At 39.8% G+C, this 26,675-nt stretch overlaps 1 non-coding gene across 1 annotated transcript; it reads left to right on the top strand.

The window, feature by feature from the left end:
* The first annotated feature begins 1,658 nt into the window (after positions 1–1,658).
* Positions 1,659–1,765, top strand: LOC131224623 (small nucleolar RNA R71). Its single transcript, XR_009161093.1, has one exon. It is a non-coding gene; the product is annotated as a small nucleolar RNA R71 (small nucleolar RNA).
* The last annotated feature ends 24,910 nt before the right edge of the window (positions 1,766–26,675 follow it).

Raw genomic sequence — 26,675 nt, forward strand, 5'->3', positions numbered from 1 at the left:
GCCAGGCACATCTCTAGATGGTCGGAGGATAAGGTTAGAGGTGTCGTATCTTCCACGAAAGAGTCAATCATGTTAATGTCGTGGAAATCGTCATCATCCTCCAAGTTTCTGCCGTTATTGAAAAAGATGTTTGACTCCAATGTCATATTCCCAAAAGACATAATCATGACACCATTCCTGCAATTGATAATTGCATTTGCAGTGGCAAGGAATGGGCGGCCAAGAATGACGGGGATCTGAGTGCTTATGTTATTGATGGGTTCGGTGTCCAGGATGATAAAATCTACAGGGTAGTAAAATCTATCAACTTAGACCAACACATCCTCAATTATCCCTCTTGGTACACGAACAGAGTGATCAGCAAGTTGTAGTGTAGTTAGGGTGGGTTTTAATTCACCCAAACCTAACTGTTTGTATACCGAGTAGGGAATCAGATTGACGCTCGCTCCTAAGTCAAGAAGTGCGTGATCAATTCGATGGTTCCCGATTACACATGATATGGTTGGGCTACCGGGATCTTTAAATTTCTGTGGCACGTCTTGCTTTAGGATGGCACTCACTTTCTCAGTTAAGAAAATTTTCTTTTGAATACTTTGTCGTCTTTTGGTCGTGCATAAGTCTTTCAAAAATTTGGCATATGAAGGAATCTGTTTCACGACATCAAGTAGAGGAATGTTGACTTTCACTTGTTTTAACACCTTTAAGATATCCTGAGAGTTAGAGAGAGGTTTTGGTGAAACCAACCGTTAGGGGAACGGAGCAACTGGCTTCTCTAGAGGTTCCGGTTCTAATTTTTGTGGGGCATTACTAGATCCATCATTGTTGTCCTCTTCTGGTTCTTAAGGCTTTTCGGACCTAACCGGAAGAGTTTTATCAATGATCTTTCCACTCCTAAGAGTAGTGATGGATTTAGTGTGCCCCATCTGATTTGAAGAGCTGGGATCATTAATCTCATACTGCGGTTTAGGATTGGGGAGAGGTTATGTAGGAAGCATCCACTTTTCTATAACCATCATACGAGAATCGATCTTTTGCATAAAATCTATAATTCCCCGCATTGCCTGAGCCAGCTCTTGTATGAAATTTTGAACCGGTTCCTCTTGAGGTTTCACTTGATTTGGATTTTGATTGAAGAAACCTTGAGGGGTAGCCGTTGTCCATTCCTCCAACTAAAGTTTGGATGATTTTTTCAACCAGGATTGTACGTATTAGAGTTAGGTCCAGTAAAAGGTCTTTGATAGTTGTTTACGGCATTAGCTTGTTCATTCAACACTCCTTGAAAGGCGGGTATTGTAGGACAATTTTCAGTTGTATGAATGTTGCAATCACAGATGCTGTAAACAATTTCATTAACCTTATCCTTCTTTCTTTCCATGGCCTCAACTTTTCTTATGAGCATAGTCACTTTACACTTGAGATCATCCTCTTCTTTCAAGAGATATAATCCACCTTTCTCCTTTAATTGAGTCAGCCTAGACGTGGTGTTCGACTTTGGGTAATAGTCCCATGATTGTGTTTTTTCAGCAAGACTATCGAGGTAATCCCATACCTCGTCAACATCTTTATTAATGAACTCTCCATTACACATTGTCTCGACCATTTGGCACATGGAAGATGTCAGTCCATCATAGAAAAAATTTGTAATGCGCCACGTTTCAAATCCATGTTGTGGGCATGAACTGACCAAATCTTTGAACCTTTCCCAACATTGGAAGAATGTTTCATCTTCCTTTTGGGCAAAGTTCATGATTGCTTTTCTAAGGGTAATCGTTTTATAATGTGGGAAGAATTTTTTTATGAATTTCCTCTGCATGTCGTTCCATGTGCCAATGGATCTAGGACGCAGTGAATGTAACCACGTCTTAGCTTTCTCTTTTAAGAAAAAAGGAAAGAGTTTCAGCCTGATTGTATCCTCAGATACATTAGGAAAACATAATGTAGCTATAATCTCATTAAACTCTTTCAAATGTAAATATGGACTCTCTGATTCAAGTTCATGGAATTTGGGAAGGAGTTGGATAACTCCTGCCTTGATGTCCATTTGTCCTGTGTTTTCAGGAAAAATCATGCATGAGGGCGTACTCACTCCCGCCGGTTGTAGATAATCTCGTAAAGTACGAGGCGGGGGTGCCTGATGCACCTCGTTCTCATCTTGGGTATCCTCCACCCTGGGTGGAAGTAGAGGAGGTTAGTCTTCAGCCATAACTTCAATTAACTCAGGGGATTTTGAGCGGTGTCTAGTCCTGCGATGGATAGTCAACCCCTCAACCAATCCTCCTTCAGTCAAGAGACGTCGAGTGTCGTCACAGGCCCACTTGGGCATGAAACACTCGCAGCCCTCAATCAAATTTGAAACCTAATCTTAAGAAAGAAAATCTAAAAAGAAAGAGAGAGAGAGTTGGAAAGACATTACCAAATTGAAGCCCCTAAGTTACGGACCAATTTAGAAACTTATGTCAGGATCCTACAAAACAGGAAAACAAGTTAGTTCTAGAAATCAAATAAAAGTCTACAACTAAAGTTAGTCAAATTCTAATCTTAAATTAATTCTAAACCTAATTAATTTCAGAAAATCGCAATCATCAGTCCCCGGCAACGGCGCTAAAAACTTGTTCACTCCCCAAGTATAGCTTTGTGATGTAGTAATAAACTCGGTGAGACCGAGGTCGAATCCCAAGGGACTGATACCTGTACGTTATCTGAAACTAAGTAGAACTAGGACTAGACTAAGATGTGATCTAAACCAAATAGAGTTTAAGGAATAATTATGGAATAATTATCTAAAACTTAAGAAATTCAAAGGAAGAAAATTAGGGGTTGAGAGGATCCACTTATAGAGATCAAGGAGATCTTATGCCTGTTCCAAAAATCATGGAAATTAAACTGACTTTCTTCTATTATAATTTTAAAGAGATGAAAGGTATATGAATTAGAATGGATTCCATCATCAAACCATGCCCAGGAGACAGAGCAAACAACAGAATTAGACTAATTACCAACCAATCAACAATGGATGAAAGTTAGGAAGGATTCCGCCATCCGACCATGCCCAGGAGACTATGGTGAACAACAGGGCTTCCTGACGTCATGAACATCAAAAGGAGAAAGAAATACTCAAAATCATCGCAGATCCATTGTAATTTCAGTCACAACAAACCCTTAAAAATAACTGAAAGTATTCCTTTTAATTTAAACAAAAATCAACATCAGTCCATCTAAACAATAGGCACAAGCAAAGTTTTCCCATCAGACTACAAGCTTCACCTCTTAGCCCTAGCTAAGAGGTTTAGCCACACATGAATGGGCTGGACCCTTTAAACAAAGTAATTAAAAAGAAAAAGAAAAAGAAAAAGGCAAGGAAAAAAGATGCCACTTCCCTCCTCCTGTGTGCTCCACGGCTCCAGATTCTCCTTCCAAAAAAACTCCCCTTTCGTCCAGCACTTCCTTCCCTCTTTATAGACACCAGGAGAGGTGTTGAATCATCCCTTCTGCGCAGCCAGAGGCGGTGGAACTCTTTACGCAGCCAGCCTGCGTAAGAACGCAAAACAGTTTGTGTTTGAATGAATTTTGAGATGGATGAACGTCCTAAACTCCGGTTTTTGCTTATTGGTTGGGGTAAAGACCCACTTATAAGGATTTTGGATGGTTTGGATCGGCAATCCGGCAGTGATAAAGATCACGGGATGCCCCACAAGCTCTGGTTTTCACGGTCGCGCGGGGGCTGCGTAAACAGAGCCCGAATTGTCGACGTTGGACTCTCGGTGAGGTCCACTTAATTTGCCCTTTGCAAAATCCATGCCGTCGACCGGATTCTTCTCGAAAAACCAATGAGGTATGGTCTGTTTCGGCTCAGACTTGGTGTGGCCCACGAGACTTGTGCTTCTACCATTCGTCCTCCGCTTGGGCAGTTGAAATCCGATCTCTGCTATCTTTTAAAATTCTTCCACTTAGGTCTAAGTAAGAGGGGCCATGTGGGTCATATGGACGGTCCAAATCGGACCGTCGGATCATGTTGGTGGCCCGCAAAACGTAACCCACAAGCTCTGTTCGAGCTTTCGCAGTTCGCAGGCGAGAGAGGTGAAGAAGAAGATCGGTCATCAGGCTGTTGACTGATCTGGTTCATCCGATGCACAGCCAGTGCACTTATGCAATGTGCACACGAACCCCCACATGGGATCCATCATGATGTGTAATTAAATCTGTGCCATCAATTCGTTGTATCATCCCATTTGAGCCATTGAGTCCAAAGCTGAGGCAGAGCCAGAGATCAGGTGGGGCCCACTTAAGGAATTAAGGGGCTGATCTGTCCATTGGGCCACTTCCAAAGGTATCTAATGGTTAAAATTTTACATATACGGTTAATTTATGGCCCCCAGTCCATGTATGAATTTTTGAGCCAAACAGATGATGGAAACCTAGTGATCTTGCATTTTGGCTGACTTTCAGGCCGCTTGAGCTTCAGTTTCTCAATTTTCGCTGACCCCTGGTGTGGAATTCCATTGATCTTGGTCCCCTGGAGTCTGTCCCTTGCCTTGGTGCATTCTGAACATTAATTCCATGCTTTTAGCATCCCGATCCAGTCCCAGCTTGCAATTCCACCTTGCAACAGAAACATAATTAGAAAGGGCTATTAAACGGTACCATGTTCATAAATCTAGGCAACAACTGGGTCTGATAAGCAATATTTGACCCTCAACATATAACAGACCGAGGCATAGTCGTTAATGAACGACTCAAGAAGGCGAGTAAGAGTATTGGCGATTAATTTGCTAAGAGTATTGGCGATTAATTTGCCGCCCAGTCGACTAGGAGAGACATATGATAGCTGGGTGAGAATATCCGATCCCAAGGGGGTTCGTGGTTTGTAATGTAATATGGGATGTATTTGTCATGTCATATGAATAACAACAATATTCTTCAATGGGCCCCAACAAGGTTTGGTTGTGGTTTGCATGGCAGGTTGGTCGTGAAGATGACATGGGTCGTGGTTTAAATGAACAATGGGTCATGTTTATCACGGCATATGGGTCATGGTTCTAATTTAACATCAACGATCTACTATTCATAATAACCACGACACAATGCAATGCACAATCACGATGATTAAAGTTTCATGGGTCGTTGTATCCTTTGATATGGGTCATGGTTGTAATGTTGTATAGGTCTTGGTTGTGATGAAAGTTGGATCCTTAATGTAATTTTTAAAGGGTTGTGGTTGTCCTATTATACGGACCGTGGTTTTTATGTAATATGGTTCGTATTTGATGTGAAACATTAATCGTACTTGTCATTTTGAAATGGGTTTGTGTTAACCGTTTTGCATGGTCGTTGTTGCCTTGTTTCATGTGTCATTGTTGACAACCACAACACTATTTTTTTGCACTACCCATTTACATGACAACCACGACACTTTTTTTTTTACACTACCCATTTACATGACAACCATGACACTTTTTTTTTGCACTACCCATTTACATGACAACCACGATCATTATATCATGAAAACCACGACCTATTATATGTACACTATTGTCATCTGTGTTCGTGGCTCATATGTATAAAGGCTCGTTATTATCATCCACATTAGGTCGTGGTTGTCATGAAACATGAGTTGTGACTAACATTGGATAGGTATTGGTTGTCATAATACATGGAACCTGCAATGGATTGATACGTAGGTCGTTGTTGTCGTTTTATTTTGGTCGTGGTATACGTGAAGCATTAGTCGTAGTTGATCTGGGTCATGTTTGTCATGTTAAAATGGTCGAGCTTCACAGTTATAATGTTTCATGGTTGTCGTAAACACAACAATCTTAAGAGAAACATGACCCAGGCAATATGAGAACCACGATCCTCCTGTCATGGGTGCCATGACCCATCGCTAAGCTCACCATTTCCTTTATGGGTCGTGGTTCAAATGTACAAGAATTCATGGTTATCATCCACATTGCATCATGGTTAACACGTGCCAAGGTTCATGAATCAATAGGTATATATATTACAGTTCAAATTACATGATCTTAAACATTAAAAAAATAAATCACGACCCAATCATCACGACAACCACGACCCGTATAACATGACAACCACGAACCCATATCAAAAGACAACTACGACCAATGCTTCACGTCAACCAAAAACCATATAAGACATCAACCACGATTTTTATTACATGACAACCCTGACCCATATATCATCAGGATCCATATTTCATGACAACCACGACCCATACAACATTACAACCACGATCCATATATAATGAAAGTCACAACCCATGTATCATGTCTCGAGCGCGATCATAGGGCTTGTCTCTGTCTGAGCACGACCTTATAATCTGAATCCTTCCATCCCAGCTTTTCTGAGTTCCAGGCTGATGTAAAAGCCCTACAAAAGAACTTAATATTTTGTCGATGAGCACCTACTCAGAGTTAATGGACTTGGTATATAATGGCTTCTTCGGGATTCCAGGCTGATGTAATCTGGCTTTCGGGTTCCAGCCTAAAGTGAAAGCTCTACAAAAGAACTCATTATTTTGTAGCATGATAACAACGATCCGTATAATACGAGAACAACTATCCATAAAACATGAAAATCATGACCCATAGCAACCGACACCATGACCTATGTAACGTTGACAACCACGATCCATATATCATAATAACCACAATCCATTTTACATGAAAACCACGATAAAGAAAAAAAACAGAGAGTCAACAACGATCCTTTGCCTGGGTCATGTCTTGTCAACGTGAAGGATTGTGGTTGTCATCTACGAAGGGTCGTGTTTGTCATTATGTAAGGTAGAGATGACTTTGATCAAGTAGTGACAATGAAAGCCCTCACCATATCATGTTTAAAGCCCAAGTCCTTGGCCCATAACTCTGTATCATAGTTATTATGTTATAGGGGTCGTGATGTGAATGTTCAATGGGTCGTAGTTGACATGACGATATATATCATGATTTTCATTGTATATGGATCGCTGCAGTTATGGATCATTGTATTTGATTTTTACGGACCAGTATGCCCTCAACATGTAAAAAGAGGTAACGATGAAAGGTGAGGTCAGCGCCATATTTGTGTTGTGCTTGTATGTCTCATAAGATTTTGGTTATCTCTCGGCTGTGGGATAGATCTTATGTAAATTTTCAATCTACACCGATTGTTAGTTGTTAGAGTATGTACTAATCTTTATCCAAAAATTTGAACCTTACAGGCATAATTGATCACACCAAAATAAACAATTATAAGGCGTTGAGAACTACGTGGGACGTACATCCGCCTGATCAAACTTATTTTTATGCTATGCCTTTATACACGTTCATTACATACGATGGTCAATTTAGATAAAATATATATCACTATGGACCCCATATATCTTAGTTTGTACCGAATATGTCCCAAGTACATACATTATGGCATGCTAAAGGTGGGAAGTTCGTTTATGGTTCCAAACGCAAAAGATCAATCATTGATCATTTGGTTCAAGTCTATGGGCCCATCATAAATCGAATCTAATCCATTGGAATTGTTCATGGATGATGGATTCCTTCGAAAAAGTTTTTTAGTGACATGTATCGAGCCATCATGGCCCACACTACGTAAAGATGACAAATTATGGGCTTTTACAGAAACTATTGGTCGAACGTTGTGGTCCATTGGATTTGAATATTTTGACTATTCTTTGGGTTTCTTGATGTTACAAATAAAATGGACTGTGCGAATCAGAGAATATTTGCAGTTCGATGTGACTTACAGAACACCAACTATATCTTGGATGCTTACGAACATTTTTACAGACGCTTACGTTTCTAAACGTAGAATATCAACAAGTTGTCCCCATACGGATCACCAACTATATCTTGGAGCTTCTTCTCTGGGACCCCTTCACTTTTTATCCCTAATCTTTGTTTTTTTTTCTTTTTTACTGGTTTTGAATCTTCTTCGCTGGGCCCCTCCATCGCCACTCAGCGAGCACATCTACAAGTTTGGTGTATCTCAGTGCAAAGTAAGGTAATAATTGACAGGGACAATGTATGGTGGTTATTATGTTGGTCGTGGCTGTGAACCATGACCCAATGCATATGACTATAACGAAATGTATAGCATGATAATCAACACCGAATGGATCGTGGTTGACATGGTCAGTGTATCGTGGCCCACATGTTATGTGGGTCGTGGCTGTGAATCACGCCTCAATGTAGATGACATCAATAATATGTATGGTATGACAACCACGATCATGGTCATGATTGTTTCATAATGGATCGTGGTTGATAGAAGAGGTGTCGGGTACACCAGCGAAGAAAGCCAAACATTGATTTGACATTAAATGATGAATGGATTGGTGCATTCTATGTTTCTTCTGCTTATTATCATCTATAATGGGTTGGTGAATGAGATGGGTCGTAATTGTTTGTGAACAATTCGAAGTTGTATTGAACTTAGGGTCGTGGTTGTCTGCCACGTTGGTTGACATGCACAATAGATCGTTGTTCTATATGGTGGTTGAACGTGGATGCCAAACAAGATCCATATATCATGACAACCACGATCCCTGTAACATCAGAACCACAACACATATCATCTTACAACCACAATCCATCTAACATCATAACCACGACCTGTCTAAAACGAAGACAACGGTCCATAACAACAACGACACAATCTGTATGACAACCATGAAACTGTCACGTGATCTGATCCCATCATTCATATGTATGTTAGATCATGGTTATTGTCCACATTGGATCGTGGTTATTGTCCACGTTGGTTCTTGGTTCACAACCACGGCCCTAGTCCAGTCCCCTGAAAAGCTTGCATGATATGTGTACATGACATGGCTCATGGACAGATAGGTGCTTATGTGTTTCATCCATGGTGTACATAATCCATGCCCTGCCGTACACGTTAAAATAGCAATAGCGATCCAGGAAACATGACAAACACGATTCATATAACAAGGCAAATACAACCCATGTAACATTACAATCATGACCCACATAACATGACAAACATGTTCCATGCAACATGGGACTACGACCCAAGCAATCCACGACCCATATAACATGAAAAATCATGAGGCTTATAACATAAAACCCACGACCCAAGCAATCCACCACTCATTGATATTCAAGTTAAACGTCTCCATTCCATCCGTCATTATCTTTCGCTTAATTCTAGGTGTCCTTACAATCACGATCCATGTAACACAATCACGACCCAATGTTCAAGCGAACCAGGATCACACAGAATGATCATTGTTGTCATACACATTGGGTTGTGATTCTCACCCACGATCCATTGTTGAAGACAACCACGACCCTTTGTTCGTCCCATCCATGACCATTCCCTTGAAATTCAGTGCAACCCTCCGAAAGCAGCGCCACATTCTTCTTCTTCACGAAACCACATTAAAGTCGCTACTTCCCCATAATCTATTGGGCACCGAGCATGACCCTTCGTTATCTGTTCGATTGTACCGAATCAGCGCGACCCTTCGGAATCGGTGCCTTGACCATTGAATGACTAGCCAATAAGAGTGGTACTTTGGTGATACTTTCACAAGCCAATTCATGCATTTCTTTGCCCTTTCATTCAAAATAATGGAGCAGATATTCGAAGAAATAATAGAGACCCTATCGCGTTCTTCCTTTATTCGTGATCCATTCTCCTTCCTCAGGAACGTTCATGATCTTCCTGAAGCTCAACGGCCTCCACTGGAAGTTCTGAAGACAACTTTTGAACTCTGCCAACTCAACAATTTCAATAAGTACCCAGCCAGTGGAAAAATGTTAACTACTCCATTTCCTTCTGCCTCGTCTTTGGTAGCTCTTGCATTTCTTCTGAATTATCGCGCGTATAATAAATACTCCGCATACAATATGGCAACCACGACCCCTGTGACATGACAGCTAGACCATGATCAGTCTCTTCATCGAGACCTAGGGAGTTCCGCTGAAAAACACTTGCGAGTATGTCTTATTTAAGCCTGACCTTCTCAATAGAGTTTTTGTTCGGGCTAAAACAAGTCATCCTCTATAGAGTTTTTCTGCATTGCTGGTTGCCGGCTAAAGAGAGATCTTCTTCCCACTGTAAATGTGATTATGGTCATATTGTTCATGTTAAATCAGTCGTAGGTGTCTTACAATGGATCGTGATTTTCAGGTTATATGGGTCGTGGTTTGTAATGTAATATGGGATGTATTTGTCATATTAGATCGGTCGTGGCTATCTCACCATAAACAATTATCTTCAACGGGCACCCAGTGAGGTTTGGTCGTGGTTTGCATTGTAGATAGGTCCTGAAGATGACATGGGTCGTGTTTCTCATGAATAATGGGTCGTGACTGTCACGGCATATGGGTCATTATTCTCATTTGATAACAATGATCCACTATTCATCATAACCATGACACAATGAAAGGGACAATCACAACCCACTATTGATCAAAGTTTCATGGATCGTGGTACCGTTTGATATGGGTCGTTGTTGTAATGTTGTATATGTCTTGGTTGTGATGAAATTTGGATCCTTAATATAAGTATCAGATGGTTGTGGTTGTCTTCTTATACCGAACGTGGTTGTCGTGTCATATGGTTCATAGTTGATGTGAAGCATTGATCTTAGTTGTCATTTCATATGGTAAGATCTTAGTTTCTTGCACTGATTTTTTACACTACCCATTTATAACCACGATCATTATATCATGAAAACCACGACCTATTGTTATGTACAATATTTCCATCTTTCTGTTCATGGCTCAGATACATAAAGGCCCATGATTATCATCCACGTTGGATCGTGTTTGACATGAAACATGGGTCGTGATTGTCATTGGATAGGTCTTGGTTGTCATGATACATCGATCCTGAAATGGATTGATACATAGGTCATTGTTGTCATTTTATTTTGGTCGTGCTATATGTGAAGCAATGGTCGTAGTTGATCTGGGTCGTCGTTGTCATGTTAAATTGGTCATGGTTCATAGTTGTAATTGTTTGTGGTTTCCGTCCATGTTGTATCATCGCAAACAACCATGATCTTATGAGAAACACGACCCATAGAACATGACAACCACGGTCCACCTGTCATGAGTGACACGACCCGTTGTTAAGCTCACCTTTTCCTTTATGTGTCATGGTTCAAATGCATAATAATTTGTGGATTGTTGTTAATACGCTCCGAGGTTCATGAATCAATAAGCACATATATTACAGTTCAAATTACATTATATCGCAAACAATGTAAAATATAAACCAACATATTAAGTCATTATCAGCCTCAGCCTCAACCAGCATGGACGAAAGTGCATCGACACCGATTGTGACCTATTCGTTTGCATCTAGAGCATTTGGGTGTTTTTTCATCTTTTGTAGGTCGTGGCTGTGAATCATGGTAGTAATGCTATATGGGTCGTGGTTATGCCAACATAGATCACAATAACAGCCACAATATCGTTGTTGTAATTATTTATCAATATTCTAATTTTTTTATTATTAAAAACTGAGTGTAGATATGCCGTCATCTTACCCATCATCAGACATTTGGGACTATGCTTCCCTAGTTGAATCACCACCTAGGTCTGGAAAAATAAATATTAAGTATGGTTTGTGTGGTGCAAAGTTTGTGAATAATGCTAATCGGTTTTGGTTACACTTGTCATGTCGAGGTGGTGATACAAAACCATCCACAATGCCCCCAAGGATGTTCGAAATCTTTTTCAAGCCCTGTTAGATTTAAATAGAAAATATTTCACTCCATCCAAACCATCTGCTTCTAGATCTAGTACACGAATGACATCCATAAAAGATGCAGAGGAGGATGTTAGATTAAAAGCTTTGGAGGAAGAACAATTCCAACTCGCCTTAAAACATAGTATGGAAGAAGTTTCTAAACTTTAGCGATATTCGAGTCAAAGACAACACAATGTTGAAGCCGGATCGAGTATGACAAACAAGAAGAAGAAAAAGAGTAACAAATTCAAATTTTTCTGACCCGACTCGGTGAATTTTATAGGGCATTGGGTACTATATACAATTTTTCACATAAAGAAAGCTTAAAAAATCTAGTTCAAAGTGTAAAAGAGCATAAAGAAAATATTTTTTCACCTTTTGACTCAGAGGAAGTGAACCAATATGTATGTGAAAAAATAGATAGCAGTTCTGATGGATCAGATGACAATACAGGAAGACACTCCTCTTATGGAGGTTATTAGTTGCAAATTATCATTTTGAACAATGTAAATATGTAATTATGGAAGTTTTTTAATCATAAATTATGCATTTTATATATTTTATCGCTTTGTTCAACTTCAAATTTGACAATTAAGTGGTTAATATGACTAGGATGTCGTGCGACTATTGGTTTTCTGATATTAGAAATACCGTTTTTAACATTACAACTACAAACCACATAGCATTACAATCACGACCCATATAACCTGAAAACCACGACCCTTATAGATCCTATTTGTCCATACATGACATTCTACTGCACTCAAAAATTACATTATTCATGAACTTCGCAAGATTATTATAAAATCAACAAGTGAACTGTGTTTAATTAAAAGAATAACAGGACAAGGAAGAAGAATAGTGACTGGATGGGAGCTACAGGTGGGCCAATTTGATCTCTTCAAATTTTTTAGCGGCCCTAGCTTTCGCTTTCTTTGCTGTGTTGTACCTCTCGATCCAGTGCAGCCTTTTATCGTTAAAGTCCTGATCACGAGACCAAGCAGAATGATATCGCTCGATTTCTCTGTCTGTCGCAGAAAAATTCTCTGCAAGTTACCGGAGTTGTGAAATTTTCTTCAGAATTTCCTGTGAAGGCCATTGATGTAAGACCCATATCCTAGCCAGTACCGTTTTGAAGGCTTCCGCGGTCCTCCCAGTCGAATTCCGATGATCTGTAATCTTTTATCAGCAGTTATGTACGACTTCGAGTCATATCTCATATTCCAGAGTCGGCTCGACATGAGACTTGTATCAGTGCGACCGCAGCGTCGCTGCGATTCTGACACCGCGTCTCGTGCGGTGAGGCGATACCCAGCCTAGGAGATGTGGGCCGATGTTTATTTTGAAGAAACGCTGTGAGTTTGCAATCCCAAGAGAATCTCTACAACATGTCCCATCAATCAATCAATCACTCAATCAATCAATCAATCAATACTTTCTTTCTCCCCAAGTCAAGCAACCACCAAGTCAGCTCTCTCTCACCCTCTCTTACACACCCATACATGTCAAGTACATCACTCACCTCACCCATTACTCGATCACCCATCTCACTCTCTCTCCTTATAACCCTCTCTTTCTCTCTTTCTCTACACCATTTTTCCAAGCAACAAATCCCAAGCAAAAGAGTGTGGATGTCTAACATTTTTAAGGAGAGAAAAGTGAGTGTGTGTGGCCCACTTCCCACCCCAAGAACCACCATCCTAGCCATTCAAACCTCATCATCTTCCATCAAAGAGAAGCACAAGGAGCTTGGCGTTCCATCGGATCAAGAAGATCGAACAGTGGTTGCTTCTATAGGTTAGATTTTTATGTTTTGATGATGGGCCAAGTGAGGCCTACCGATTGATGGTATGGATCTTACTTTGGACCCTTGATGTGGCCGATGGCCCACCTTAATTTTTATTATAATTCCATGATGGGCCCATTCTCCATGGACCCCATCATGATGTTTACTTTCTAGTTTAAAAAGGGGTCATCTAGACCTTTTATTTTGATGGAAAAAGGATCTCCATCGTTGATTTTGATCGGTGGGCCCATATGAAATGGGGCCCACATGATGTATGATTAAATTCATAGAATGGAGGGCCCATAGTGTCGGGGGTCCCTCCATCATCATGTGTCTCCCCCTATCTCTCTCTCTTTCCTTTATTTATTTTGTGGCCCAAATGATGAGTGTACGTGGTGTCCGAACCGTCCATCAAATGGACCCTATGGCCATCCAAGCCATGTGGGCCCTACCTTAGGACGATGGGAAAAACACAAATGTTAGATTTATTCAAATCAAGCAGGCCACATCCATGTGGGACCCACCTTGATCAACATGTGAACCCATTCCATCCAGCGTCCATGGAAGATGGACGTGTTCACTGGAGTGTGAACGCACAGTGAGGTGTACAAGCAAACAAAGAAATATATGCATGTATGTTTAATTTTAGACTTTTTGGGTGGGCCACTCATACAAGCCCCACATTGACGTATGACCTTAATCTCAGCTGTCCATTCTATTCCTTAGATCGTTTTAGGCGTTGAGCCGAAAAATGAAGCTGATCCGAATTTCTGGTGGGCCATAGCATAGAAGATAGCGGCTTTACCGTTAAAATCCACTCTGACATTTTTGTACTCCGAAGTATGCTCAATATTGGGCTTGATGGATTTGTTACGAATTGTAGAATTCAATGGGTGGACCGGATCCACCTGTTGCGGGCCCGACATGGGAAAAACTGCATAATTACATAGTTTTATAATAATAATAATAATAATAATAATAATAATGAGAGAGCAGCACCAGCGTCTATTGCTGCTGACACTCCTAAGGACGCACAGGGCATCCTGCGCCACTGACGGACGGGCAGGCAGGGACCCATAGTCCCAGCCGTGGGCCCCACCTTGATGTGTGTGATCATCACACCATGATTTGGTGGGCCCCTTCTAGTTGTGGGCCCCCTCCAAAAATCAACAATACCTGGAGTTCAGGTGGCCCACATCATAGGGAACAGTGAGATTGAACGGCTGCCATTGACACCCTTTTGGGTATCACAAAAGTTTTGGGTCAATACAAAATTTATTTTTCCTCTGCATCCAGGGTCTGTGTGACCTGATCAACAGGTTGGATTGCAGATAAACATTATGGTGGGCCTCACGTGGAACCCATAATGATGTATGTGTTTTATTCTCACCGTCCACAGCAGTGGACAGTGGAACCCACCACCGTTTATGTGTTTTATCCACACCGTCCATACCCGGACGGTGGGACCCACCATGATGCATGTGTTGTATCCAAATTGTCTAACCATTTGGCCAGCTTGTGTTACAGGCTTGAGATAAAAAATGAGGCAGATCTAGGATTAAGTGGACCACATAGCAAAAAGGTAGTGGGGATTGAGTGTCTGCCATTGAAACCTTTTGTTTCATAGAAGTTTTAGATCGGTAGAAAATTTGTTTCCTCTTAATCCAGGTCTGTGTGACCTTATGGCCAGATTGGATAGAAAATAAATGATACAGTGGGCCTTAAGAATTTTAATGGTGGAAATCATTGTTACCACTGTCATTTGGAGTGTGGTCCAGTTAATCTTTTGAGATGATTCATGTATATATATATATATATTATTGATGTACTTGTGGCCATCCGTTGGGGCCCACCCTGGGTATATATATGAGGCCCATGGGTTGTGGCCCATTGTGATATATTTCCGGCCGAGATGGTAAGGCCCGATGTTATGTGTGAGAGGCCCAGGGGATGTGGTCCATTGTGATTTATTTGAGGCCCAGGTACGAGGCCCATTGTGATATATTTAAGACCCATGGGACGTAGCCCAGTGTGGTGTATTCGAGGCCCATGGGATATGGCCCATTGCGAAGTGTTCGAGGCCCATGGGATATGGTCCATTGTAATGTACATGCGGCCCGTATATGGGGACCATTATGATGTTACATATGGCCTTGTGTGAGGACTAATGTGATGCATGTGAGGCTTATGTGATGAGGCCCACTTTGATATACTTGAGGCCCATTAGTGCGGCCCATTGATGCAACGCACTTGATGTGTATGAGGCCCATTAGTGCGGCTCATTGATGCAGCCCACCTGTTGTATATGAGGCCCATGAGCAAGGCCCATGTGATGCGGCCCATAGTGATGTGTATGTAACCCTTATATGAGGCCCATATTATTGTATATTAGACCCTTGTGTGAGGCCATGGGCCCACTACATGTTTGGCTCTATGTGGGCCACTCCTTGAGAGCAATGTTGGTTAGATGTCCACATTAATGGGGCAATGATGGTTGGATGTCCACATTGTGACCTTCCCTTAGGCCTTGTGGGTTAACCCAGATAAGTGGGCCCCATTCGCCATAGACGAATGGTTTTGCGCTACCGGATTTGATATAACCACGGCCGAGGACCGATCTTTATATTATGGGTGATCGGTTGTCATCTATGGATCTCGCCTTGTTTATATGCTGATTATCGGTGCCGATTATCGATGCTGATTTTCGGTGTTGATTGTCGATGCTAATCATTAGTGTTGATTGTTGAGACTGATTCCAATTGTGAGGCCGATCATCGAGGTCGATTCCGATTGTCGAGGCTTAATGTAATGTATATAATGCTAATGGGAGATGGCCCCTTGTGATGTATATTAGGCCCATGTTAAAGGCCCATTGTATTGTATATGTGGCCCATGTGACGTGGCCCACTTGATGTATATAAGACCCAATGTGACATATTTATGGCCATCAATTGAAGCCCACCTTGATGTGATGCATAATGGACCCGTGTGAGAGGCCCATTGTGATGTTCTTGGGGCCCATGGGTTGTGGCCCATTGTGATGTATTCGGGGCCCATGAGGCGTGGCCCATCCGATGTATATAGGCCCATGCGATGTAGCTCATGTGATGTGTATTAGGCTCATGTGACGCGACTCACTATGATTGTAAGAGGCCATTGTGGTGCATTTGAGGGCTAGGCTATGGAGCTCATTGTGATGTATGATAAGCCCATGTGAAAGGCCCCTCGTAATGTATATTAAGGTCTTGAGTAAGGCCCATTGGGTTGTATATTAGGCCCTTGAGTGAGGTCATGGGCCCATTATATGTTTGGCCCTATGTGGGCCATTTCTTAGGGGCAATGTTGGTTAAATGTCCACATTGTCGAAGCCGACTATTGATGCCTGTTATTGATACCAATTATGAGTATGTGACAGCATAGCATCATGATACATGCTCATACGCATCATCTACATATTTATTATGAGATATGGTTGACCATTGCATATGTCATTGGGCATCTTGTTATGAGACTCCTTGATAGGCGGAGGTTATCTCACATGAGCGTACAGTATGCGCAGGATTGATGCATGATTGAATTGTATGACTTATGCATCTTACATTGTGATTACTGTACGCCCTAGCAACATCAGGGTCGTAGCCTTCACAGGCATATCGTGGATGGCCAGATGGGACACCGAAAATCTGTTCTAGCATCGGGCTTCCATAGATGGCCCTAGGTGAAAATCCCTAAACCATCTTGGTACCAGAGGATGCCCTAACATCGAGACCGAGTGGATATATATGAGTGCATGAGGGCCGTATACCAGTAAGTCGCGTCTCTCACTATGTCGTGGTCGGTTGGGGGGGTGTGACCTTACCCACCTGAGTGAGGGGGTAATGTTTAGGTTGAGTTTGACCAGCTTGAGGAATGGTTCCGCTATCGTCGAACCGGGTCTGATATTTTCAGGCGGATAGTAAGGTCTCTTCCACTTACCCAGTTGTGCGCTCGGATAGGGGCGACAAGCTGGCGTAGAGTGTAATAAACCCTGGTGATGATCCTAAATAAGAACCATACTGATATGTGGACTTTATTAAGCAGGAATTGCATACCCATTCATTTATTCATTCACCATCCACTCGGGCTGGTGGTGCGTAATTGTTTGTTACGTGTACCTTTGTAAGGCCAGGATTTCGGTTAGACGCGCGACTAACCTAAGATCAGGAGTTTACCACATTGAGTTTGACTAACCAAATTTAGGTATGGGACTAGTTAGGATAGAAATCCCTTGTGATGGACCCCGCAGTCTACGATACTACGTACTATCATCTCGACCTTACACTTCTTCTTGGTCATTTCATTTGCATCGCATATTGCATCTGCAGGCATATGACATTTTGGGTTGTTATGTTTTCTATACTTATATAGCCTAGACAGACTTAACAGGATTTACATATTGCATTATACCCTCGACATCTAATATTTAGCTCTTTATGACTTATTTGCATAGCTGATCTGTATTGCGTACTCTAATATTGTATGACTCATGGACTTGTCAGTATTTCCGCTTACTCTGTTATCGTATGATTTATGATCTTGTCAGTATTTCTGCTTACTCTAATAATTCATGATCTTGTCAGTATTTCTGCTTATTTCGATATTGTACGATTTATGGATTACCAGTATTTTCGGTATTGTATGATTATGGCATGGTATTAAATACTTAGGCACTTACCTTGTGTACACACTTACACCACCCTCTAAGCTTTCTATAAGCTTATGCATGATAGATGCGTGCAGGTGATGTTAGGTTGCAGCAGCGTGGAGCTTGGAGCCTGTAGCTGACTTCTAGAGCTTTAATTTTTACATATGTATTTCCCTTTTAGCATTGTATTTAAATATTTATATTAGTGGATATGTGATGATGATGTTGCCTTTGTGATTTGGGTATACTTGTGGTTATGCTTATTACGAGTTAAATATACATTGGAAAAAAAATTCTCCTTATAGGATCCCAGGATCGAAATCTGATGGACGCTAGGAGCCGAGAATGAGGTACTACGGAGGCTGTCGGCACCGGATTCGGTAATTAGGATTCCTGTGAATCCGATTTCCGGGTTTGGGGCGTGACAGTTGATCTTCAGGAAGATCGTGAACGTCCCTGAGGAAAGGAAAGGGATCTCTCATAAAGGATGAATGCGAGAAAGACTCGGTGCCTTCTTCGAATATCTCCTCCACTATTTTGATTGAAAGAGTAAAGAAATCCATGAATGCTTAAGGTGTTGCAATAAGGATTTTAGCTCGGATTGGCTTGTGAAAATTTGAAACCCAAGTATCCTTTTAAAGGCTGGTCAAACATTCCAAAGGGTCATGCTGATTCCAAAGGGATTAAGGGGAAGTAGCGATATTAAAGAAAGTATTGAACCCAAGTACCACTTTTATAGGCTTGTGAACAAGTGGTTAATGTGAGTAGGATGTCATGCGACTATTGGTTTTTCGATGTTAGAAATACCATTTTTGGGGATTACGTTGAAATAGTGAAATGAATGTGATTTCCTGAAAAGGGATGCAATGCTGTTTCTGAATGGGTGGAGGGTATGACGAACAATGGGTCATGGTTGTCATCCACAATTGATCGTGGTTCACATGCACATTGGATTGTGGTCTTGATGAACAATGGATCAAGACTATACATGGGTCATACAATATGGTTGCCAACCACGATCCATATACCGTGAAAACCACGATCTATGTAGCATGAGAACCACGCTCCATATCAGCGGACAAGCGAGACCCATCTAACATAACAACCATAACCCATATAACATGACAACCATAACCCAAACAGGTTGGGCTTTGCAATAAGGGTTCTGGTTTGGAATTGGCCTACGAAAGGTAATTTGAAACCCATTTATCACTCTTATATGACAACCACAGCCCTATCATGTGATCGTGGTTCACATGCACAATTGATCGTGGTTGTCTTGTAATTTAGATCGTGGTTATGATGAACAATGGATCATAGTTGTTTATGGGAAGTTGATTCATCTAATTATACGTTTAATGTGATTTTGTGAAAAAGAAGAATGTGGCGCTGTTTTCGGAGGGTGCACTGAATCCGAAGGGAAATGGTCATGGATACGACGAATAATGGGTCGTGGTTATCTTCCACAATCCATTTTCGATAAATCTAAGGTGATTTTCCTTATGATGTGATACAAATGACTATTATTTAAATAAAATTTAGGATACATGGGTAGTGTTTTTCATAAGATCGTGGTTGTCAGCAACGATCCATGCAACAGGACAACCACGACCATGCAAAATGATTAACACGACTAGTGAAATTTGCCAACCACGAACCTATATCAAATGACAACTATGATCAATGATTCACATCAACTATGAACCATGTAAAACGATTTTGTTGGATCGTTGTTGCCAACCATGACTTTAGGGGAAGAAGAAATATCCATATTTCATGACAACCACGATCCATATGTCATGACAACCACGACTCGTTGTTAAGTTCACGGTTTTCTCTACAGGTCGTGGTTCAAATGCACAACAGATCGTGGTAAGTTTTACACCATCCTTTACATCTAAGAAAACACTCTTCAAAAGTAATAACCAGTGATGTTGAGAGTGATGATGATGATAATATCCCCATATATGCACATAAGATCCTTACCGTCCATCAAAGTCAGAAAAGTAACTTGCCCTGTCGTACCAAAGCTAACCTGACATTTTTCAAGTATGATACGACTATTGATAGACTACTAGGAAATGCAACCTATAAGGGTCATGGTTACTATGAGGCAAGGATTGTTGTTGCCATGTTACATGGGTCGTGGTTGTTATGTTATATGGGTCGTTGTTGCCATGAGCCAAGGATTGTGGTTGCCATGTTATATAGGTTATGGTTGTTGAAAAGGCCGAGCTAAGAGTCCTAGAGGGGGGGGGGGGTTGAATAGGATTATGCCAAATTAAAAATTAAATACGAAATTTAAACAAATATAAATAAAGATAGCACTTAAACAATCCCACAATGTAGAAATGTAAAACAACCTCAAGTGTTCAATTATTGAGAGGTTGATACAGATGTTGTTCTAAGGATAACCTTACACCAAAAACTAATGGCTTATGGTAGGACAACTTGATTCCTAGAACGGTCTGTGTATCAAAAACTCAAACTGATACGGAGGAATAAAGAAATAAATAACAAATAAAATAACTAAGCTATTATAACATTCTCACACATACATAAAAAGATTACAACATTCTTCACAAATGCGTAAAGGGAAATTACAACATCCACATAATGAAATAATCAATCAATCACCACAAGATCAGAAATTGTATTGGTTCACTTGTGTGTACACCAAATGTTTAGAAAAATAGCCACATAACTACTCCACTCCAAATATCCTCACACAGTGGATATTGGCATTCACTATGAAATAGGTTTTTCAAGGTTCACCTAAAACTCTCACAATTATGTCTTTTAAGTGGGCTTACACAATTCAAAACCCCATACTCTGAGTTTTCTGGATCACCTCAGACAAACCAAAAGAAAGAGATTTTTCTGGCACAATCTCAATGAAACCAAAAGAATGAATTTACAAAACTGTAAAATACTTATCTAGATATTCTCCTTTGTTGCAGCCCGAAAGAACGAATTCGGAATAGAAGTTCAATATAGATGTTACTCACTTATGAAATGGTTCTAAGTTCTAAATTGATTTTAGATTAAATCACCTTGGGCTAGCTTGATTTGATTTTGATTCCAAGAAATGGGAAAACTTCAATCCCTCTTTCAAATAAGATTGGAATGTAGAAACTCAAAATCAAATGCAAAGAAAGCTAATTAAAAAGAATATAAAATGAGCACTAAATAACTTAAGAATATCACTAACTTATCTCTCAGAGCGGCATATTGATTTTGCTTGAATTGGATATCAAACTCTGAAATTCGTGCTCTATTTATAAGTGCAGAAATCGCACCTTTGACTGGTCCAGAGGTCGGCTCAACTGGTTGAAGGACCAACAAACTTTTAAAAATTTGGACATGATAAGATCAAGCTATTTCACAACTAGTTGAAGGACCTACTCGACCGGTCGAGTGGCCTCCATGACCGGTCAAGTCCTATCTACAACTGGTCGTGTGGGACTCAATTTAGTTGTTGGACTTTGAGTCGAACCTATAGGACTGGTCGAGCACTGTTCACACGACCAGTCGAGTAGTCTCTAGGACTAGTCGAGGCAATAACAAAAAATTTTGAAAATAATTAACATACTTAGGACTGGTCGAGGATTTCTTGGACTAGTCGAGCCAGTACTAGGACTAGTCGAACTTAGTCTAAGACTAGTCGAAAAACAGTTTATGCACTTATAAAGTGACATAATTAAATAATGTATTCAAAATGACCTATCCTATGGTCAATCTAGGGTCATTCATACCTTGTAAGCGATATATGAACATTGAATCTTCTTTTGCTTCAGTTGATAGTTGTTCTTTGAAGTTCACGAAGCTTGAGATCTTAACATATGATGAAGCTTGAACTTGAGACCTTTTGAAGCTTGAATTTGTAATACATTGAAGCTTGAGCTTGAGGTACTTGAGTTGTACTTCATCTTGAGTTTTGAGTACCAAAGTAAAGACTATTGTCTTGCCTTTAGATGTAACTTTGAAACCTTGAACTTTGAAGCTTGAAGGAGTGAACTATCATGAAACTTTGAGTTGTACTTAAACATGTATATCTCTTGATCTTGCATTTGAAGTTCTTGAGGTAAAGACCTTTGTTCTTGTTCATGAGATGCATTGTCTTGAGTATGTAGATGCGCTACACAAGACACAAATTCCAAGAGGTTTTGGCATTACAAAATTTGATAATCATAGGAACTAGAAAACATAGCACTTATAATGTCCCCCTTTGTCAAATTTGTCATAAAACACACTTCGTTAAAAATAAGCATAATATGCACAATAAAGAATCATGCATCAGTTATCAATATAAACCAGTTACAACCTGGTTAAAGAATCTTGCACTAGTTATAAACAGGTCTAAAAAAATTGCATCTACTCCCCCAACAATACTCCCCCTTACTTACTCCCCCTTATAAAAAAAATAAAATAATGGATGGCTACCTATCCACAATCCACAATCCACATGCCACATATCATAAGCATGGTAAAATTCTCCCCCTTTTGTCACAATATGACAAAGGAAGGAACCAATAAATGATAATGAAAGTAGATAAATAAGGAAGAATAAGAAGAGTAATGAGGAAGAAGAAAATATATGATCTAGATAATCAAGTTAACCAAATTCATAAGCAAGCATGTTCAAACATGTTCAACCCCATAAAACAAAAGAATTCCAAGTATCATAAAAGTTATTACAAACTGCATAAGTAAATACTAATCAGAACCTAATGAAGGAGCATGTATGGTAGGATCAAGTTGCTGAAGTCCCTTGTTAAGGCGCTTAACATATTTGTGCGTATATTTGAATTGCAAATCATTGGACACATTCATGTTTTCAACCTTCTCCTCAAGTGAGCGCAAACGCGCATCAAAGTCAGATGACTGATAATCAGGATCATCTACTGAGTCAGATTCGATTTCATTAAAAATAACATCCATATTGATGTCATCTGGAGGCAAATCACCCTCCTCTTTAGTTGTGGCATCAGCTCCACCAACACCCACATTGACCTGGCCTGGGGCCAACTTCAAATTCATCTTGTTAATATTGGAGTTGTTGAATGGTAGGTGGTGAATTAGAGCTTCTCCTACAGGCATAGCCACTAAACTATGGGTGGCCAACACAGTCATAAGATAAGTGAAGGGAATGTCACTGTGTCCTGAATGGAGACGGAATTAAATGATGCAATGACAAATCAAGGAAGGAAGAGATACAGAGGTACCAGAAATGATGGAATAAAGAATGCGAGCCATGAACGTAGTGAGTTCAGTTTTGTTACCAGAACGAGGATAAACATTCGAAATGAATATCCTATGAAGGACTCTGTATCTGGGTAATAAATACTTTGAGGCAAGCGCATTTCCAGTATTCCATTCCGCATATATATTGCATAAATCTCTAGTAAGCATACGTTTCTTAGTTTCAGATGGTTTTACCACTAGAGTGCTAATGGAAATACCTTCATCATTAATAGGTAAATCCATTAAGCCATAAATAAGATGACAGTCTACATCAATTGGACCTTCTCTGGTCATTATAATAAAGGTCAGATTTTCAGTAGAAAAATCAATAATGCAAGCATACATAGCCTGCGCAATAAAGCGATATGTCGTCCCACCACAATGTAGTATGTTATCCCATCCTACAGACTGAAGGATAGCAAGGATATCAAACGGAGCTAAATGATCAACATTAATAGGTTGTTCTACTATAACATTGCACAACCTAATATCCCACACATAAGAGGGATCATCTTTAGGTGACCAAAGTTGGTGCACTGTTATAGGAGTCGACCGAGAAGTAGAAGGACCACGAAATCCTTTCTTCTTGGTTCTACCTTCCATTTGCACCAAAGATAATAAGAAACAAAGAAATTACAAGAGAGGTAGAGTGGGTTTCCAATAGATCAGATTTTTGAGAAGAAAACCCCAAAAACTATAATAAATCAAGAAATAAACCTCACAAATGATGAAAAGGGAATGTAAAGAACTTGAATCTACAAGGAAAACGAAAACAATGCACTAACCTTGACGAAATAGAAGATGGGTTCGACCGGTCGATCTAGAAGCCGTTGGAGAAGACAACCAAAATGAGAAAAAAGTGATTTTTCCCCCAAATAAAGCATAAAACTCGTGCTTCACGACTGGTCGAGTATGTACTTGACTGGTCGTGCATAGCCTAAAATGTGTAATTTTCATAAAATTTGAAATTTTAAACATTTAAAATCACAAATATATACATTATGATACAGAAATACATGAATCAAAAATTCATATTGCACATACGAAGATCAAATTTCAATTTAGAAAACCTGCTTTTGTCGAGCGATTTTATGAATATATTAGCAAGTTGAGTCTCGGTTGGAATATATTCCAAGGAAATTGTCTTGTCTTCCACTAATTTATGAATATAGTGATATCTAATGTCAATATGCTTGGTTCGTGAATGCTGGATTGGATTTTTGGAGATGCTAATTACGCTTGAATTATCACAATATAAAACCATAGTATCTTGCGCAATTCCGTAATCGCTTAACATTCTTTTCATCCATACAAGCTGAGTACATGCATTACCTACTGCAATGTATTCAGCTTCAGCAGTTGAGAGCGTACGAAACTTTGCTTCTTACTTTGCCAAGAAACTAAACAGTTCCCTACATAAAAACAATCACCACTAGTTGATTTTCGGTCATTAATGTTACCAGCCCAATCAGCATCTGTATAACCAGCTAATTGCACACTAGTATCATGTGGATACTAGAGACTAAGATTAGCTGAACTAGCGACATATCGCATAATCCGCTTAACAGCAATTAAATGTGACTCTTTAGGGTCAGATTGATATCTAGCACAAATTCCTGCACTAAATGCAATATCAGATCGACTCGTAATTAAATAAAGCAAACTACCTATCATACCGTGATATAGCTTAGGATCCACACTCTTGCCTGCAGAGTCCTTTGAAAGTTTTAAAGTAGTACTCATAGAAGTATTAAAAAAAATTTCACTCTCAAATCTGAACTTTTTAACTAAGTTCAGAGCATATTTGGTTTGAGAGATAAAGAAACCATTAGGTAGCTGTTTAACTTGCAATCTTAGAAAATAATTCAATTCTCCAACCATGCTCATTTTGAACTTAGACTTCATAAGATTTGCAAACTCAACAGTCATGTTAGCACAGGCAGATCTATATATAATATCATCAACATAAATTTACACTATTAAAATGTGATCATTATGTTTCTTTACAAACAATGTCTTATCAACACTTTCCATTATAAAGTTATGACTTAGTAGAAACTTAGTCAACTTTTCGTACCATACCCTGGGAGCTTATTTCAAACCATAGAGTACCTTTTTTAGGTGGTAGACATGATTAGCATTCTTAGGGTCTTCAAAACCTGTTGGTTGTTTAACATACACTTCTTCATACAAATCGCCATTTAAGAAAGCACTTTTTACATTCATTTGATATATTTTGAACTTTCTAAAGCATGCAATGGATATAAATAGTTTGATTGATCCAAGACGAGCTACTGGGGCAAAAGTTTCATCATAATCGATGCTTTCAATTTGAGTATACCCTTGTACAACCAGCCCAGCCTTGTTTCTAATAATATTACCAAGTTCATCAGACTTATTTTTAAAAATTCATTTTGTTCCGATAATATGCTTATCTTTCGGTCTGGGAACTATGTACCAAACATCATTTCTAACAAATCGATTAAGCTATTCTTGCATCGCAGCTATCCAGTTTTCGTCAGTAAGAGCTTCTTTTATGTTAGCCGGTTCTATCTGGAATGTAAAGCACACGCAATTACACATATTTTCTAACTGTTTACGAGTGCGCACACCAATGAGAGGGTTTCCAAGAATCTGATTAGTTGGATGGTCTTTAACTGTCTTCAGTTCAGTGTTATGTTGACTTGATGAAGAGTCTGGTTTATCAATTAGAAGACTTTCATCATTTTCTGAACTTGAGACAGGTGTATTCAAGAGATCGTCAATAACCACATTAATGGACTCTTTGATTACACCGGTCCTCTTATTAAGAACTCGATACGCTCGACTATTCAGAGCATACCCTAAAAATATCCCTTCATCAATTTTTGTGTCAAACTTAACTAGATTTTCTCAGTCACGTAAAATGTATCACTTGCTGCCAAAAACTTGAAAGTATTTGACAGTAGGCTTCTAATCAAATCACATTTCATAAGCCATTTTAGCATTTGATTTTCTAGTATAAATGCGGTTAAACATATAACAAGCAGTATTTACGGCTTCGGCCCAAAGATTTTTAGGGAGCTTCATACTATTTTAAATTATATTTGTCATTTCTTAAAGCACTCTATTTTTTCTTTCTACAATACCATTTTGTTATGGCGTTTTGGGTGCAAAGAATTCATGTGTTATTCCCTGATCACTGTAAAACTTTTCAAAACTATTATTCTCAAATTCTAATCCATG

This window comes from Magnolia sinica, chromosome 13, assembly GCF_029962835.1.
Source record: "Magnolia sinica isolate HGM2019 chromosome 13, MsV1, whole genome shotgun sequence".
Lineage (NCBI taxonomy): Eukaryota > Viridiplantae > Streptophyta > Magnoliopsida > Magnoliales > Magnoliaceae > Magnolia > Magnolia sinica.